The sequence below is a fragment of the Panthera onca genome, chromosome B1 (assembly GCF_046562875.1).
Source record: "Panthera onca isolate mPanOnc1 chromosome B1, mPanOnc1 haplotype 2, whole genome shotgun sequence".
NCBI lineage: Eukaryota > Metazoa > Chordata > Mammalia > Carnivora > Felidae > Panthera > Panthera onca.
The window spans coordinates 31,250,433-31,267,811 of record NC_138342.1 but is presented as its reverse complement, the minus strand read 5'-3'; the positions used below and the strand labels follow the sequence as shown (position 1 = coordinate 31,267,811).

The window sequence follows — 17,379 nt, the reverse complement described above, 5'->3', positions numbered from 1 at the left end:
GTGCCCACCTGCTTCTGGAGTCCTGTGTTGGGGGTTAACTCTGCCCTGTGTTTTATGTTGAAGTTAAACAGTCCTGTGTTTGAAGATGGACATTCGAATGCTCTGTCAGTTACTAATCAAGTCTCAGTTGCTGGAAAATCCTGTTCCACAGGGGGGATCGTGGGGGAGGCGGGGTGGGGGAGGGGCATGGAACAGGAAGACCACAGAGTCAGGCGTTTTCCAACCAGGCAGAGAAATGGAGTATTCATCAGGAAGACAAGACATACAGAAAAAGGCTCAAGCCGGCTGCCAAGGGCTGCCTTTGAACAGTGATCGTCCCGAAGAGTGACGGAGGCAGGTCAAAGGGCACAGGAACCAGCTTGTAAAGGTTCTACTGGTCAGATCTGGAACTATTGGAGCATCAAAATAAATACTACCGATACAAAGCGTTAGAGCCCCCTGAATAAAACGAGGATCTGTGTGTCCACGTGGATATAAATTCAGGGAAAGCTCTGCCTTATAAGTAGAAAGCCAGCTAACCCGCACACAAGGAATCATGGCACTAGAAAAATCTCCATCATAACAGTAACTGATTCAAGCAAGGGTCATCAGTGGATGCTGACATTAGCGGGCAAGGGTTCGGGGAGAACAGAACGGTTCATCTCTAAGCACGCCACCTGCTTACGGGTACAACAGTATCGGTACGGTGGAGGAACCATACACGCAGCACCTGCACCCGATACCCAAAGGTGACATTGCCCGCAATGAGACTGACCAGCTCCAGGGGCCCCTGATGGGAGGCACTGGGAACTCAGCATCACTTCTCTGGTTTTCCTGCCATGAGAATGTAACCTGGGTGGAAGCCTGAAGCCATGTCAGTCAAACCCAAATGGGGGGATATTCTGCAAAACAAACTGGTCTGTACTCTTAACGAAATGCACGACTGTTGTGAAAACCAAAGACTGCGGAGCTAGTCCAGACTAAAGAAGACTAAGGGGATAGGACAGCCGAATGAAATGTATAAGCTTTTGGCTAAAAGGTCCTTACTGACAAAATTGTTGAAATCTGAATAAGGCCTGTCGATTACGTAACAGTATTAAATCAATGTTAATTTCCTGATTTTGATCAGTGCACTGGGGTATATAGGAGAATGACCTTGTCCTTAGGAAATACACGGGGAAGTATTAAGGAGGAAGGGTATGATATCTGTAATTTACTAAAATGATTCAGCAAAAATGCACACGTGCGCGTGCGTGTGTGTGTGTGTGTAGGAAAGAGAAGAATAAAGCAAATCTGGTAAATGTTGACTTTTGGGCACAGTGAGAGGAGGGTATTTGAAAATTCTTTGCACTTTTCTTACAACTTCTCAGTAAACCTGATGTAATGTCAAAATGAAAAAAGAAAAAAAAGTGGGAAATTAAAAAAAAAAGCACCAATCTACTGTTAATTGTTGTTCTGTCTGTCCCTGGGCTAGGACCTAGCAGGTGTGGGAAATCACTGATAATCATATTCCCTACAAAGCAGCACAGGGGGAAAGGTTGTAGAAAGGAGCTCACCAAAAGCCCCCCGATTTCTCTGGACGTAGCTGTGATCCTGAGTGCATCCTGAAGACCTTTACTCAATAGCCAGTCCCAGCCTCTGAAGGCAAAGAAGGTCTGGTTCCTGTCCTCAGCTGCCCCGCCTTCGAGAGGGACTTACAGCCTGGTGCTTGGGGGTCCATCAGCTGTCTGCCTCCCCTTCTAATCCCAGGCGCCCCTCAGGCAACACCTAACTCAGGGCGGCGTCCAGCTCACACGGAGCCCTACACACTTGACATTCAAACAAAGGGATGACTGGTGAGTGACAGCTGTGAGTGAATAAGAGGGGACTATGGGATTTTACCAGTCACTCCATTCGGGGGCCTGCCTCTTCCCGTGATCGCACTACCCAGTGGTCCAGAACAAAAAGCCAAGCGCAGGAGCTGAGAGATGGGAAGGACTGCGTTCCTCCCTCCGGGCTCGGGAAACAGCACCCACCACCCTTTGTGCAATTCCCAGGGTCAAGGGCGTTCTGCTGCAAGGGTTCTAGTCAAGGAGCTTTAGAGGCAGCCAGGAAGTGGTCTGAGTTTACAGAAGTTGGAATACTTGGAAGACAGACACCATAAAATCAAACACTTGAATTTCAGCTCCGTTTTGGAAAACCAGCTGTGTGTTCGGAGAAGAGCTGTGATTTCATGTCATGTGGTCAGCAGGTGAAGCTGACAGACATTTAGTGAGTCGTTTCTGGAACCGAGGAATGAGTGAAAATAGTTGCCAGGTGCTGAAGAAAATTACCAGGTGCTTTATACAATAAATAAGAGATGGTCTGCCCAGCTTCAGCACGGGCGCTGGATTCGTAACCGGAAAGGGACAAGAAGAGACATTCTTAGACTGCTCAATCCACTTTCTCAGCAGAACCACTGCCTCCTTCCTGGACAGCCCTTGAAAACTCTCGGTGAGTTTCCTTTTCTCCTAAAGAGGCTGAGCTTCAGTGATGGTGGAGAGCCTGAAAGCCTATATGAGGACCTTTATTATCACCGTCAATCACCTATTTTAGGCTACGATACGTGTTAGCATCACCTAGAGCTGGGCTTGATGGGATATTTATGTGCAGAGATGTGTTTTGTAGGTTTCCCCCCTGAAACGGGTCCCTGGTCACAAAGGTTTGGAACAGCAGAGATTAAAGATGAACATGTTCATGGTTATGAAAAAGAGCCACTTCACCTTGTTTAGCTCTGCAGTTACCCAAATTATGTGAACACAGAATTTTTTTTTCCCCATAAAAGACTTCCTAACCACGAAACTTCGGTTTTGTGAAATGTTTTGGGAAAAACCACAGTTGAAATGACAGTCCTAATCATCTGGGGGGAGTGTTGTGCCTCAAGTGACAAGTGTAGTATACTGTTTGGGCGACCCGAGCCAGGCAAAGTGTGCGCCAGGAGTCACGTGTTGGCAGTGGCTCCATCACCAACTGCTCATGCGTGGGAGGGTCGTGTGATCGCTTGAGTCCGCGAGGTCAAAGGTCTCTTCCAAATCTGACAACCTGAAAGGGGAATCAGTGAAGAACAGGAATGTCCCCCATAGACCCTCTATTCATCTTGGTTGACACACTGATAGTCCGGTGAGTGCCGAGGCAAGGCAGGCACCAACAGGACCCTCGTGCGGGTGAGGTTTCTCTCCAGGGCTTGTCAACCACCCCACGGTCATTCCGCCGACATGTGTCTGGGTCCCGGGGCCACATTCACCCAGCACATGATCCTGACTTAACATAAAAAGCTTCTCCTCCGTGTCCCCTGGCTCATTTCAGGTCTGCAGCTCTGTGGTAGGGGTCTCCTCAGCCTCTTTCCAGGGAGTACCGCGGGAGACAGTGTGTGTAACAGCAAAGCCCCTGGGAGGGCCGAGGCCGCAGATCACGGGGACCCTGTGAGGCTGGAAGATGTGCACTGTCGGACCCCCTTTTCCACTGGAGTGGGCTGGGGGAGACGCAGGCTACCGGTCTGGAGATTAGGGTCTCGGGAGCCAAAGGAACAAACTGGTCTCTGCGGGTGAGATGTCAGGGTTGAAATTGGTATTTCTTTTTTTTTTTTTCTGAATATATTTTTTTAATGTTTGTTTATTTTTCAGAGAGAGAAAGAGACAGAGTGCCAGCAGGGGAGGGGCAGAGAGAGACGGAGACACAGAATCTGAAACAGGCTCCAGGCTCCGAGCTGTCAGCACAGAGCCCGACACGGGGGTCAAACTCACGGGCCCGAGATCACGACCTGAGCTGAAGTCAGAGGCCCAACTGACTGAGCCACCCAGGTGCCGCGAAATTGGTATTTCTTGATGAAAGACTGCCCTGGGCCCACTCAAATCGTGCTATTGAAAGCACTGCCTGCCTGGTCTCTCCCAAGGCTGATCTTGCCAGTATATGCACCCGATGAGGGTGTCTACATGGTTTCTGTGGTGCTTCCATTCCCCGTCCCATAACTTTACTGCTGCTGGAGTCACAGGGTCCTCGGTGTCTGTATTATATGTGGAAAAACAAAAGACTTTTACAACAGTGAGAATGTCACTCCATTTTTCTGTTCTTGTGGTCCATATACTTGTATATCACAATCTTTTTGATCTTAATAACATTTCTTTTTTTATTAAAAATTTTTTAACAGTTATTTATTTTCGAGAGAGAGAGAGAGAGAGAGAGAGACAGCACAAGTGGGGGAGGGCGCGTGAGAGAGGGAGACACAGAATCCTAAACAGGCTCCAGGCTCCGAGCTGTCAGCACAGAGGCTGACGTGGGGCTCGAACCCACAAACTATGAGATCATGACCTGAGCCGAAGTCAGACGCTTAACCGACTGAGCCACCCAGGCACCCCAATCGATTTACAAACATTTCTATGACCTTTTCTTCTATTCAAAATCTAATATCATTTTTTTCTTTTCAGATGTCGTCATTAATCTGCTGTCCTTAAGACAGGTGTTTTATGAGTGGTCACAGTCATCACATAGTGTCTCCACTGATACGACTCTCCATTGAATCCATGGTGTTGTATCAGGCACTGTACCAGGTTCTGGGGAAATAATGGCATTCCAGGTGCTCCCCGTTAGAACTTATAGTCTTGAATGTGTGTGTGGTGGTGGGGAGGGGGGAGTATACGTGTGGGGTGGGGTGGGATGTATGCAAACATTCGGGAAGGTTCACCACACCGCACCAGCATTTCAGCATCGTGGTTAAAGGAGTAATTTAGGGTCAGAGCTGTGGGTTTCCATCTACGTCTGCACTTACTAGTTTTGTGACCTCCGGGCAGATTTCTTAGCATCTACGAGCTTCAGTTGTCTAATCTGTGTAATGGGAATGATAGCTGTTTCTGCTTGTGAAGAGTCTTCTGAAAATGGAATGAGCTAGGAGTTTGTAAGGCATTTACTATGGTGTCTGGGGGACTACCAGTAGTCTTTGACACTCAGAATAAGTAGATCACATTTGGGTGTTCTCTACTCATCAAGTACTGTTTTGGGGAACTTTCATGTACTCATTTATTTTAACTTTACAGCAACCTTTAAGGTGCGAACTGCTGTTTTACAGATAAGTAAATGGATCTAAGTTAGAAAATGGTACGATGTAGCTGTCAATGCTGTTGTTCTAGTTTTCACTAACATTAATATTTCCTGGCATCTGTCTTGGTGGGTCCTGTTGATTTCTGAGTCCACTGGATTACACAACAAGCAGCAGTTTGGGATCCCGTAACTTTTTGCACAAGGGAACTGGATCCTCTTGATCTGGGCTCTGACAGAATTTGGTAGGTGTGCTTGCTTCTATGACCACCAGATGGCAGTATACATCGGTCATTTAATTTAAATTAGAGGAAGGGACTTGGTGTGGGAAAGGCCTCTGAAACGAAAATTAGGGCACAAATAGTGTAGGTGCTTTGCCATGTGGCAAAGTTAGGGAGTAGGTGATGTGGTAAATATTTCAGACAGTGACGGTCACCTTTAAGTCTTGGTGGCCATGGCACCACCATACACGCCAGGGCCTCTTCTAGCTCTGGCGGGACATGAGGTTAGTTCTGTCATCTGGGTAGATCATGGTGGAGTCAAAAGGCTCCCACAGTTCTACAGAGAGCACTGTTGACACAATGACTGCCCGTCGGAACCCGAGATTGGAGAGTCGGCCTCGCTCCCTTCTAGTATGCTCAGACAGTGATTCTGTGGACGTTGCTGTGGAGGAAGACGCATGTGAGGTGTGCAGTTACCCTTCCTCCCGGGGGTTAGATATGATGCTGCTGGGCCTGTCCATTTGGCTGCTCCTCCTGGCCATCCTTGCGCTCTACCTAGACCCCATGGCCGCCCATGTGTGAGCTGGCCGTGGGGACCCATCTTCTGGGAACATGAACAGCACGTTTTGGAGAATCTTTAGACAACAGAAATATAGTTTCTTTGGGAAGATCTTTAAAATCTGAAGTGAAGATGATGTATTTTTACTTAACACGTGCAGTTCTCTGTCTTTTTCACGGGGATCAGTGGACCCCCTTCTGTCATACCCTTGACCACCATGGTAACAGTATCATCTGACAAAACTCATCTCGACTCAGTTTGTTGGGTTGCCCTACTGACTTCGGTCCAAGCGGCAGAGGAAGCTATGCAATCTTTAGTAGGGCATCTGCTCAGAAACCTAAGAGACACCCTTGGCATTAGCACATGATCACTTTCATTTTTCTGGCCATTTTATCAGAAACCAGTCACAGAACATGTATGAAATCACAGAGGGGGTCTAGGAGAAGAGGAGGAAAAACTGAATATCCAGTACATAATGTAATGAGGGGATGGGCCCTGGCATCAAAATCTGGATTGGCCTGTTTAGAAGCCAGGTGACCTTGAGTAAGTCATTTCACTTCTCAGTTTTGCCAACCACTAAGTGGGGGGAAATAGTAACACCTAATCTCGCAGAGTTCCTATTAAGATCACATGATTAGGGGCGCCTGGGTGGCTCAGTCGGTTAAGCGTCCGACTTCGGCTCAGGTCATGATCTCACAGTCCGTGAGTTCGAGCCCCGCATCAGGCTCTGTGCTGACGGCTCAGAGCCTGGAGCCTGTTTCAGATTCTGTGTCTCCCTCTCTCTCTGCCCCTCCCCTGTTCATGCTCTGTCTCTCTCTGTCTCAAAAGTAAATAAACGTTAAAAAAAATTAAAAAAAAAAAAAAAAAGATCACATGATTAGATCGTGTGCTAGGCCTGGCAAAGTGTGCCTGGCAAGTAGTAGGTTCTTAAATGTTGACTGCTGTCATGTTCACCGTCATCATCCATGAAAATATTCTTTAACCACTGGACGCTACTGAATTTTAGATACTGTGAATACAAACAAGCATTGTTCTGACCAAATCCTCCCTGGAAAGCCATGGGAATCAGGGTGCATCTCCAACACACGGTATGCCTCTTAATTGGTAAGTAGCTTTATCTGGCAGGTGGAAGAAGTCTGCATGAAACTTGAAGCATTTAGAAAAAGCCAAGTTTTGGAAAGGATGAGGAAGACTTAGAGGAGGCAATGTGGACAGAAGTTTATACAACGCAGTCTTGTAAGGCTACAAATAATGACAGCTTTCTTTTTTCTTTTACTTATTTTTTAAATAGGCTTCACGCTCAATGTGAAACCCAACACGAGGCTTGAACTCACAACCCTGAGATCAAGACCTGAGCTGAGATCAAGAGCCAGATGCTTAACTGACCGAGCCAGCCAGGCGCCCCAATAATGAAGCATAGCTCAGGGCTAGGTGCTTGGCATCACCTAGTTCTGAGTAAATCCCAGTATCCTAGAGTGCCCAAACCACAAAGAATCTTAGAGAACATCCCGCTCAATCACCTCATTTTATAAAGGTGCTCAGGACTCAAGGTTAGAAGCATGAACTGGTCATAGGATAAGAAAAAACAGATTGTCCCATACTTATAGATGACCCTGCACATGCAGAATTGAATCCCCAATGTTTCTTGGAAGTATAGTGAAAACAGCTTGTGCACTTGAAAAGATTGAACATGGTTCTAAGGCCTCAATAATCCCGAGGCATGTAACTGGGGGCCACTCTGCTAGTTATTAGGACACAAAGAGGCAGAGGACCTCTGCCATTTTGCTAAAGGGCTCACCACCCATTCATGCAACATACATTTTCTGAGCACCTATTATGTGCCAACTACTGAACTCAATTCCAGGGATCTGGAGAGAGTTTACAGTCTAGCAAGGGAAAAATACATAAATAATATCCAAGCAGATGACTAGTCTAGTGTTATGAGATTGAAAGACGTCATACTATGTTACATAAGGAGCACCTGAGTAATCTTAGGAAGATTAGGAAGAGCTTGTGGGCAGAGGTGAGCAGATAATGGTGCTGGTGGAGTTCAGAACCACATTCCAGGGTGAATGCAACGTGAAGGCAGGAATGCTATCCCTTATACTGTCTTAGACCCATCCTTTTCTCTCCTCGTGCACTGCCATTGCCCCCATCCTACAACATTATCACCTCTTTTTTTTTTTAAGTTTATTTACTTTGAGACACAGAGAAGGTGAGCAGGGGAGGGGCAGAGAGAGAGAAAGGAAGAGGGAATCCCAAGCAGGCTCCACACTGTCCGTATGGAGCCAGACACGGGACTCGAACCCACGAACCCCAAGATCATGACCCGAGCCAAAATCAAGAGTCAGATACTTAACTGAATGAGCCACCCAGGCTCCCCAAAATCACCTCTTTCTTATTTGAATTACTGCAGTTCCTCCGGCCACCTGCATCCACCCGATACATTCGCCACATGGAAGCCATGTGATCTTTTTAGGACACACATTTGAATCACATCATCCCTCATACCTAAGACTTCTCAAAGGTGCCCGATGCCCTCAGGATATTTAATAACATTTAACAACAATGATGATGATAAAAATATCAAACTTACACAGAGCTTCCTATGTACCTGGTGTTCACCTTCGTGCTTTATGGGTATAATTGATCCTCATTATTTGTGGATTTCGTATTTGTGAAATCCTCTAACTTGCAAAAATTTATCTGCAACCCCAAAATGAATACTCAGTGTGCTTTTGCAGTCATTTGTGGACAAGAGCTGAGTGTTATTGGAGTGGTCTGACGTGCACATTTCTCGCTAAGCTCAAACAAGGCAACATTCTGCCATCTTGTTTCAGTTCCTCATATCGTAAAGCTTTCAGTGTCAAGACTCAGTTGGGTCATGCTCATCTCACATGTTTTAGAACTGCATCCCAGACCCACACAACTAGAAAGGAAATAACAAAATTCTACGCAAACCTGAACGAAGCCAGAAAGAAACAGACTTCGGGGATTGCTCTGTCTACTGGCTTTCGTGTGTCAGGTAATAAAAACTGCAGTGAAAGACCAAGTAATAGAAAATTTACTGGAAAATGGGAAGTACAGACTTTTCCCTCCAAAGCATAAAAAGGAAAAGAAAATGGCTTACCTGTTGTGGAGATTGTCCATTGGGTTTCTCTGGAAGTTTAACTTCTCTTCCTGCAACAACAAAAACGTTGCAGATTGAGTCTGCAAGTTGCCTCCTGTTCACAGCCAAGTTGTATCTTGAAAGTGACAGCAGACAGCATGTCCTGAGGGGGTGCGAGGCAGTCAGGTGGGGGAACGGAATTCCCTTGCCTGGGAGACTAGTGTCTTGGGACTTGCCACGCCTTGGTTTGCAGCCTAGCTGCTGAATCAGCAATCAATTAACAACCACCCAACTTCAGTGTTTTCCTCTATAAAAAGGTTGTAGTGACATTTAAATGGCACAACATGTAAGTAGTTTATCACATGCTGGGCATGCTGGGATTTTTCAATAACCAAAAGCTACTGTTGTTATTTATTACTGTTGGTAAATACCACATGACAATGCACTTCTTCTCTGATGGGTAAAGTTTCGACTAAACAGAAAAAAAAAAAATCAAGGAATTTTCTTCCTGTAGACCTATCAAATAATCAAAGTTTCAATGAATACATATGCAGTATCTTAATAAAATACATAATTGAGAAAATAGCATTGCTTAGTGAAAATAATGGTGTGTAAGATTTGAGAAAGTAAAGCTAGTGTTCAGATTTTTACCAACTTCTCTGTGACTATAAGAATAATTCACCGACATCAAGACACGACATTTTCAGGAAATGCTCTAAGTCTGCTCCCAGGTAAATTACTTTGTGAGATACTGAATTCCACAATAGTGGAATGGTTTCACCCTTTTGGTAATTCACTTTCATTGTCCTGTAATGTCTTTTCACTCAGTATTATTTCTTATCGTTTAATTATTCCTTAATATCGAATACATTGCTGAAAGGTCAGGTGATTCTATTCTTAATTTTGACACAGTGTTCATAATTCAACTCAAATATTATTTGGTAAGAAAGACATGAGAAAGGCAAAGTCCACGGCCTCAGGGAGCTAGCCATCTGGCTGGGGAGGGCACGGAGACAACGAGAGTTTACAAGTCACTAAAATACTATGCAGGGTACAAATAATGCCATCAGAGGAACAAACAAAATCTCAGGACTGCGAGGTTGTGTCACTGGGCTGGCAGGCATTTGCTGACATTTGAGAGAAACTGTGGCAGATGGAAAAATAACGATGGTGAGATGTGGTGGGAGGGCCTTTCGGGTAGAGGGAACGTGGCAAACAGAGGACAGGAAATGATGGGAGTTATTATTTAGTGAAATCACTGAATTCCTACTGTGTGCCAGGCTCCAGGAAACTGCAGGGAATGGTACACCCACATGGGGTGTACCCTATAAAATGACAGCCCTAGCTGCAAAAGAGTGAGTATTCTGGATTTCTCGGTGTTTAAGGAACTTGGAATCTGCCATGCGGTTGGTAGACTTGCCATGTGCCAAGTGCATTGAAGGAAACCAGATGGATATGGCAGTTTGGAGTTACAGTTAAGACCCTACTTAAGAGTAAAGAATGGACCTTGAAGAGGGAGCATTTAAACTGAGATCCACAGAATGAGAAGGAGCTCTCAACAAGCCATGCCCTTGTTAAGAAGCCTTAAGTGGTTCTGCATTGCCAGCCAATGTCCTTTAACGTCCTCAGCTCAGCATTCGGGACCTTCCACAATATGGCACCAGTGGCTCTGCTAGATTAGTTCTGAAGCTTCTCTAGCCACCCCTACTCCCAGCCAATCTGGATTTTCCACTCTTTTCTAAACAGGCTTACATTTTTCCTGTTTCTATGCCTTTGCACATATTATTTCTCCCAGCTGGCTTGCAAAATTCTACTGATCCTTCAAACCTCATTGCACACCACCTCCTCCATGAGATTTTTTTTTTTTAAACCTAAGTAATTACTCCACTATTTTCATTTCTGTGGAATCTTATCTTCTTGGACGGCTCCAATCACTTTTTGCCTTCATTATTACAGTGATTGGTTTATATAACGTTCCCTCCACTGGCCTGTAAACGTTTAGTAGGGAGGGGTCACGGCTTCACCATTGTTCACGCACATGTTGTGTCTTCTGACGCGGTGACTTGCATATAGAGGTACACGGCATGACTTCTGAAAATATGAGTTATAAGTATCACTGGGAACTTTAAGATGCTTAATACCAATGTATTTTATTATAAAACAACAGTGTACATATTTAATCAGATCTAAGATGCACATGTATTCATTCACTTTTTAACACTTCTGAAACTGAAATGCAACTTACATTCACTGGCACATCATGGTTAAATTTGAGGCATTATTTTCTATTTTTGTGGTATATAACAGTACATGTTATAATCTGTGACATCAAATATTCACTGAAATGTGGCATTTTAATACCATAATTTGTTATCTCAGGACTATATTATGTGTATATTTACTAAATATATCCTATGTTAAATAAGTGTCTACCTGGAACACAATTAGATGAATATTATATAAGACATGGTCCATTTACCCAAGAATCTTCATTTAATTAATTAATTTAATTTATTTGCTATATTTATTTATTTATTTAATATAATTTATTTTCAAGTTGGCTAACATACAGTGTATACAGTGTGCTCTTAGTTTTGGGGGTAGATTCCCATGATTCATCGCTTACATACAACACCTAATGCTCATCCCAACAAGCGCCCTCCTCAATGCCCATCACCCATTTTCACACACACCCCCCCCCCCCCCCCCCATCAACCCTCATTTGTTCTCTGTATTTAAGAGTCTCTTATGGTTTGGCTCCCTCCCTCCCTCTCTGTTTGTAACTAAAGATTTTATTTTTAAGTAATTTTTACACCCAATGTGGGGCTCAAACTTACAACCCAGAGGCCAAGAGTCCCATGTTCTACTGACTGAGGCAGCCAGGCACCCCTAACCCAAGAACCTTCTAAGATGAAAACTAACAATATCCAGAGATGGGCTTAAGAATTTTACTTCTAAGCACTACATAAAGATCATGTATCAAAGCAAAAACAATAACCAGAAATAAGACCCTTCAAATGAATTCTATTTTTTTTCCCAGAATGACTTTTTGAAACAAATTCTTTCCAAAGAAAATATTTTGGTACACCTGCTTTGTTGGTGCTTATTGGCTAATTTATTTGTTGGGCAAGATAGCATTGACATTACCTTGGGTTGTCCGTGGTGAGGACCCAATGGCTGGTAAAACCAATCAGGCCTAAGTATTATGAGAGTTTGGGAGAAGAAGAAATCCTAGTGTGGTCGAACTGCCAGGAAAGGCTTGATGGAGAAATGCAGACATGGGAGGTGGCAGAAATTAGAGAGGGCAGGGGTAGGAGAGAATATGGGACTCGTGCAAAAGACAGTGGGGAGGCCCATGCTATGGATTTGGAGATGAAAATGGCATCTCTGAGGTTACCGGGGCCTCTGAAAGTAGGCACAGAAGACCTAATGTGACCTGACTGGTGATGCGGGTAGGTTCCCGAGCAGCAAGTGGCAGAATGGCAGCAATACATCAAAAAGCCTCCCTTGCTGGCAACAAACAAGGAACACCGCAAGAGTTTTGTGCAGAGACTTGCTAAGAGTTGATCCTTTGAATTAAGTGAGGAGATGGGACGAGCCTGGTATGTGGTGGTATCAAAGAGAAATCCAAAGGAAAGAGCAAATGTGGAAAACTAGCTTTTCAAGCTTTCTTTGGTTTTTGAGTTAGGCATTGATTTCTACTGTCCCTGGTTTCTCTTAGCGGTTTGGTGTATACACTTACTACGTATAGTGTCTTGGGAAAGTTGTGTTGCCTCACTACCCATTTCACTGTGAGTAAAATAACAATTATATAGTACCTTTTTCAGAGAGCAGTTAGGGCTAAGTGAAAGAAAACAGTAGAGTATTGAGCACAGGGGTTGGTACAAACCATAATCTTAACATTAGCTATGATTTTTCATCCACTGTCATTGTCACCATCACCATGACCAACACCATCATCATCATCACCAATCAGTCAGTTTCTGTTTTTCTCCCTCCCACTCACTGGAAATTTCTTGAGTCCAATGGTCACATCTCATTATCTTTGTTTCTTCAACAAGGAATACAAAGTAGGACTTCCACAAATATGTACTGAGTTTTATGAAAAATAAAAAGCCAGATCTCCATGAAAGAAAGGATTTGCATGGCAAAAGGAGTTACTGAAATTATTCTCATTCTTGGAGGCTGGCAGATGGAAAGAATGGTGGTTCCATACACAGAACAGGTGGAAGGAGAACCTGTATTTGAGTGCAGTATTTGAGAGTGCCTGAGTTCAGCATTTAGCCTTCTGAGTTGGAGTGATGGGTGGGGAGATGGTTAAGGGAAAGGTGGCAGACAGAACAAATGAAGCCAGCCAATTCCCATTACAAAGGAAGAGGCATGCATAGCTCACAGAGAGAGCAAAGGTCCATAAAAACAGAAAGCCCATGGATGTGAAGTTAACTAGCAAGTTAGTAGGGTGGGAAGCCAAGAATCAGCCCAATTTAGCAGAATCCTTAAAGGCTTTAGGACAGAAGGGAAAAAGAAGGGAGGGCTAGAATCAGCATGATTTGGAAGGTGTTTAAGAAGCAGTTAGGGGGGCGCCTGGGTGGCTCAGTCGGTTGAGCGTCTGACTTTGGCTCAGGTCATGATCTCACACTCTGTGAGTTTGAGCCCTGCATCGGGCTCTGTGCTGACAGCTCAGAGCCTGGAGCCTGCTTCAGATTCTGTGTCTCCCTCTCTCTGACCCTCCCTCGTTCATGCTCTTTCTCTGTCTCAAAAATAAATAAACATCAAAAAAAAAAAAAAAAAAAAGCAGTTAGGGGGCACCGGGTGACTCATTCAGTTAAGTGTCTGACTTCGGCTCAGGTCATGATCTCGCAGTTCATGGGTTCGAGCCCTACGTCAGGCTCTGTGCTGACAAGTTAGGAGCCTGGAGCCTGCTTCAGATTCTGTGTCTCCCTCTCTCTCTGCCCTTCTCACGCTTGTGCTCTGTCTCTGTCTGTCTCAAAAATAAGCAAACATTAAAAAACAATTACAAAAAAAAAAAAAAAAAAAAAAAGCAGGTTCCTAAATCCCTTTCTGCACTCCCAGCTTTTGGAGTGGTTTCTGCTCTTTATCTCACCTAAAGAATGTAAGTTTAGTGTCTGGAAAGGGTAAAGCAGGATCTCTGGACTAGGAATATAGTAGAGAACACACAGCAGAGGGCAGGGGTTCTGAATCCAAAACTGGGGATTAAGTGAACGTGTGCACGTGGAGTGCTGAGAGCCTCAGCCTGCTCCCCTCCTTGGCTCTGGGAATGCTGGCAGTCACCCTCAAGTTGTTCTCCAGACATCTAAGGAAGTCTCTAATACGAAAGACAGAGATCGAAACCAACCAACCGACCAACCAAAAAGCACTTAAAACAAAAAGTAGGGAGAAGAAAACTAAAGCTAAAACAAAACGATTGACAATAATATCCTCACCATGTCACCTGTATCCAAAAAGAACAGGGGATCTTTAAAAAAAAAAAAAAAATCAGAGAACAACAAAAACAACGAAAAGCTCTTGGAAACGAAATCAAGACAACAAAAAATATTTCACAGAATTTCAATAAAGAGTCTAGAAGAAAAAGAGGAAATCTTATAGAAGTAGGAAAAAAAAAAGATACAGAAAATCAAATGGAAGAGATAAAATAAATCTAGAGGATCAGTCCAGAAGATCCAACGTCCAAGCAACAGAAACTTGAAAAAGAGAGAATAAAAGGAAGGGAGGAATTCATCGACAAAATTATTTGAGAAAATTTCATGTAACTGAAGGACATGAGTTTCTAAATGAAAGCAGTCACCAAGTGCCCACCACAATAAATAAAAACAGACTCAATGCCAAGACACAGCATTGTGGTATTTCAGAACTGGGATGCTATAAGCTTCTAGAAAGAGAAAATCAGGTCGTATCCAAAGAGTTGGGGATCAGAACGGTTGTAGACTCCTTAAACACACACACACATACACACAAGTGCGCGTGCGCACACACAACCCTCATTCTAAGCCAGGCCAAATGACCAGTTAAGTGAGAAGGTAGATAAAGATCTTTTCAGATATGAAAGTTCTCAAAAAACTTACCATTCACACAACCTTCCCTTCCCGGAAAGGAAGCTATTGGAAAATGTCACAAACAAATGGAGGAGTAAACCAAGAGGGGGAAGCAAGGGATACAGAAAACAGGACATTAAACACAGGAGAGGGACAAAGTGTCCCCCAGGATGAGAGTGGCCAAGATCCCAGAATGCCAGCAGTGGACACAGTCACAGGGATGGCTCATTTGGACTGGACAAGGCAAGAAGGCTCTGGGCAGTTTTTTTTTTTTTTTTTTTTTTTTTTAATTTTTTTTTCAACGTTTTTTATTTATTTTTGGGACAGAGAGACACAGAGCATGAACGGGGGAGGGGCAGAGAGAGAGGGAGACACAGAATCGGAAACAGGCTCCAGGCTCCGAGCCATCAGCCCAGAGCCTGACGCGGGGCTCGAACTCACGGACCGTGAGATCGTGACCTGGCTGAAGTCGGACGCTTAACCGACTGCGCCACCCAGGCGCCCCTGGGCAGTTTTAAGAGAGGAAATTGATAGAATCCCTGAAGGATCCCAAAGAGAAAGATATATACGATAAGAAAAGAACTTGGGGTGGGACACCTGGGTGGCTCAGTTGTTAAGTACCTGACTTTGAGTCATGATCTTGCAGTTCATGAGTTCAAGTCCAGCATTGGGCTCTCTGCTGCCGATCATGGAGCCTGCTTTGGATCCTCTCCCTCTCTCTCTCTCCCCACCTTGCTTGCTTGCTTTCTTTCTTTCTTTCTTTCTTTCTCTCTCAAAAATAAATAAACATTAAAAAAAAGAAAAGAATTTGGGGTTGAATCAGGATAAGTATGCAGAATATTTAACACATGAAAAAATGAGCCATTTGTTACCCCAGAGAAAATGGAATTATACTTTTCCACCTGGACTGGCTGGGAAGAACATTTACAGAGTTGTAACAGATACTTGGTATTCACCAAACTAAGACTGGAGGGGGTGCGCAGCAGGGACTGGGAACATTTCTGGTGTGCGGTAGGGCAGAGGGTAGAAGCCGAATCATCTTCCATAGCGGAATAACGTCTAAAACTGAGAGAATATCAAGACATGGTGCTAGAAACATTCATTGAGAGAAACAAATAACCAAAATAATCAGCTAAAAAAAAAAGTGCTTTTTCAAAAAAAAAAAAAGTGTTTTCCTTGGAGGAAAGAAAAAATGTGCTCACAAGTGAGCAGTCAGGGCTCCCACGTATGAAGATGTGGGAACCGATCTAGTCGTAAAGAGCAAAATCTCGAGAAAGGGTACACCAGACGAGAGCAAGAAGTAACAAAGATGCTTTTGAAAGAGCTGAGTCACATCCATTTTCTTAACCTACATTAATTATTCAACATCTCGTACTGTGGGCCAGGCCATGTGCCAGTAGATGATCACAGCAGAATGAATAAGACGTAAAGCTTATAACCTAGTGAGGTAGGCAAAACGTAAACAAATAATTATGATCCAGTGATATAATAGAGCTTATAAGCAAAGTATTATGAAAATGTGGGCACCAGCAATGAGCCTTTCAGAATTTTCTAGAGTTGTGCTGTCCACATGGTAACCACTGGCCACCTGTGGCTAGTGGCTACCATACTGGGCAACGTAAGACCTAAAACATGTTCCTTGTGGCAGAAAGTTCTATTGGATGGTGCTGGTCTGGAGGTTCTTAAATGGTGATTCCTACAGTGCTTTTCAAGTACATTAAACCCCTGAAGGGATCACATTCCATGGGTCTATTAGTAAATAGAGCTTTGAAGAGCTTGATATTTAACCAGCTAAGTTATCTGTCCATGGAAAGGAATTTTTACTCTGTTACAGGTTTTGTTTTCATCTGGAGCCACTTGGGGAGCGAGGAAGGGGTATTTCTTGCATCTCCTGATACTGTTTGACCACGCACAGATGTTGGAGAGCAAATGCTACTGGTGACCAGACTCTGTGAGTCATTGGGAAAGCACTTTTGCACAGTGGGAGGAGGGAAGAAAGAGCTCTGCAGAACTCCGAAACTCCTGAGTTTGAATTTTGGTGCCACTACTCGTTAGCTCTGTGGCCTCGAGCAAATCTCTCAACCTCTCTGGGCCTTTATGTGGTTTTTAGATGTGAGGGGCACAGGTAAAGCACGGATCAGGCTAAGCAGGTGGCAGAAACACAAAAATGGCGGCTGTCATTCTTCTCGCTGTCCTTCATCCCCAACAGGCAATAAGCACACTGGTCAGGAAGGGCCCCATGTGAAGGAGAGGGCTGGCCCTCCTCACTTCTCATCACGACCCGGTTTCCTGGCTTTTGTTAAAGGATCTATCATTGACCAGGAAATGAAGTACCTACAACAGCATGGGAATTTTTTTTTTTTTTTAGTTTATTTATTTATTTTTTTTTTTTGAGAGAGAAAGAGAGAG

General features: G+C 44.2%; 1 protein-coding gene across 3 annotated transcripts in view; it reads right to left on the bottom strand.

The window, feature by feature from the left end:
• The window catches only part of PGCKA1 (PDCD10 and GCKIII kinases associated 1), an 87,023-nt gene that overhangs the window by 7,149 nt on the left and 62,495 nt on the right, over window positions 1-17,379 (bottom strand). For 2 of the 3 annotated variants that reach the window (XM_060655265.3, XM_060655264.3), the window contains one exon: window positions 8,939-8,988. The gene's annotated coding sequence lies outside the window, so the exon portion shown is untranslated. The remainder of the gene's footprint in view (window positions 1-8,938; window positions 8,989-17,379) is intronic. The other variant, XM_081795504.1, reaches the window with a different exon arrangement.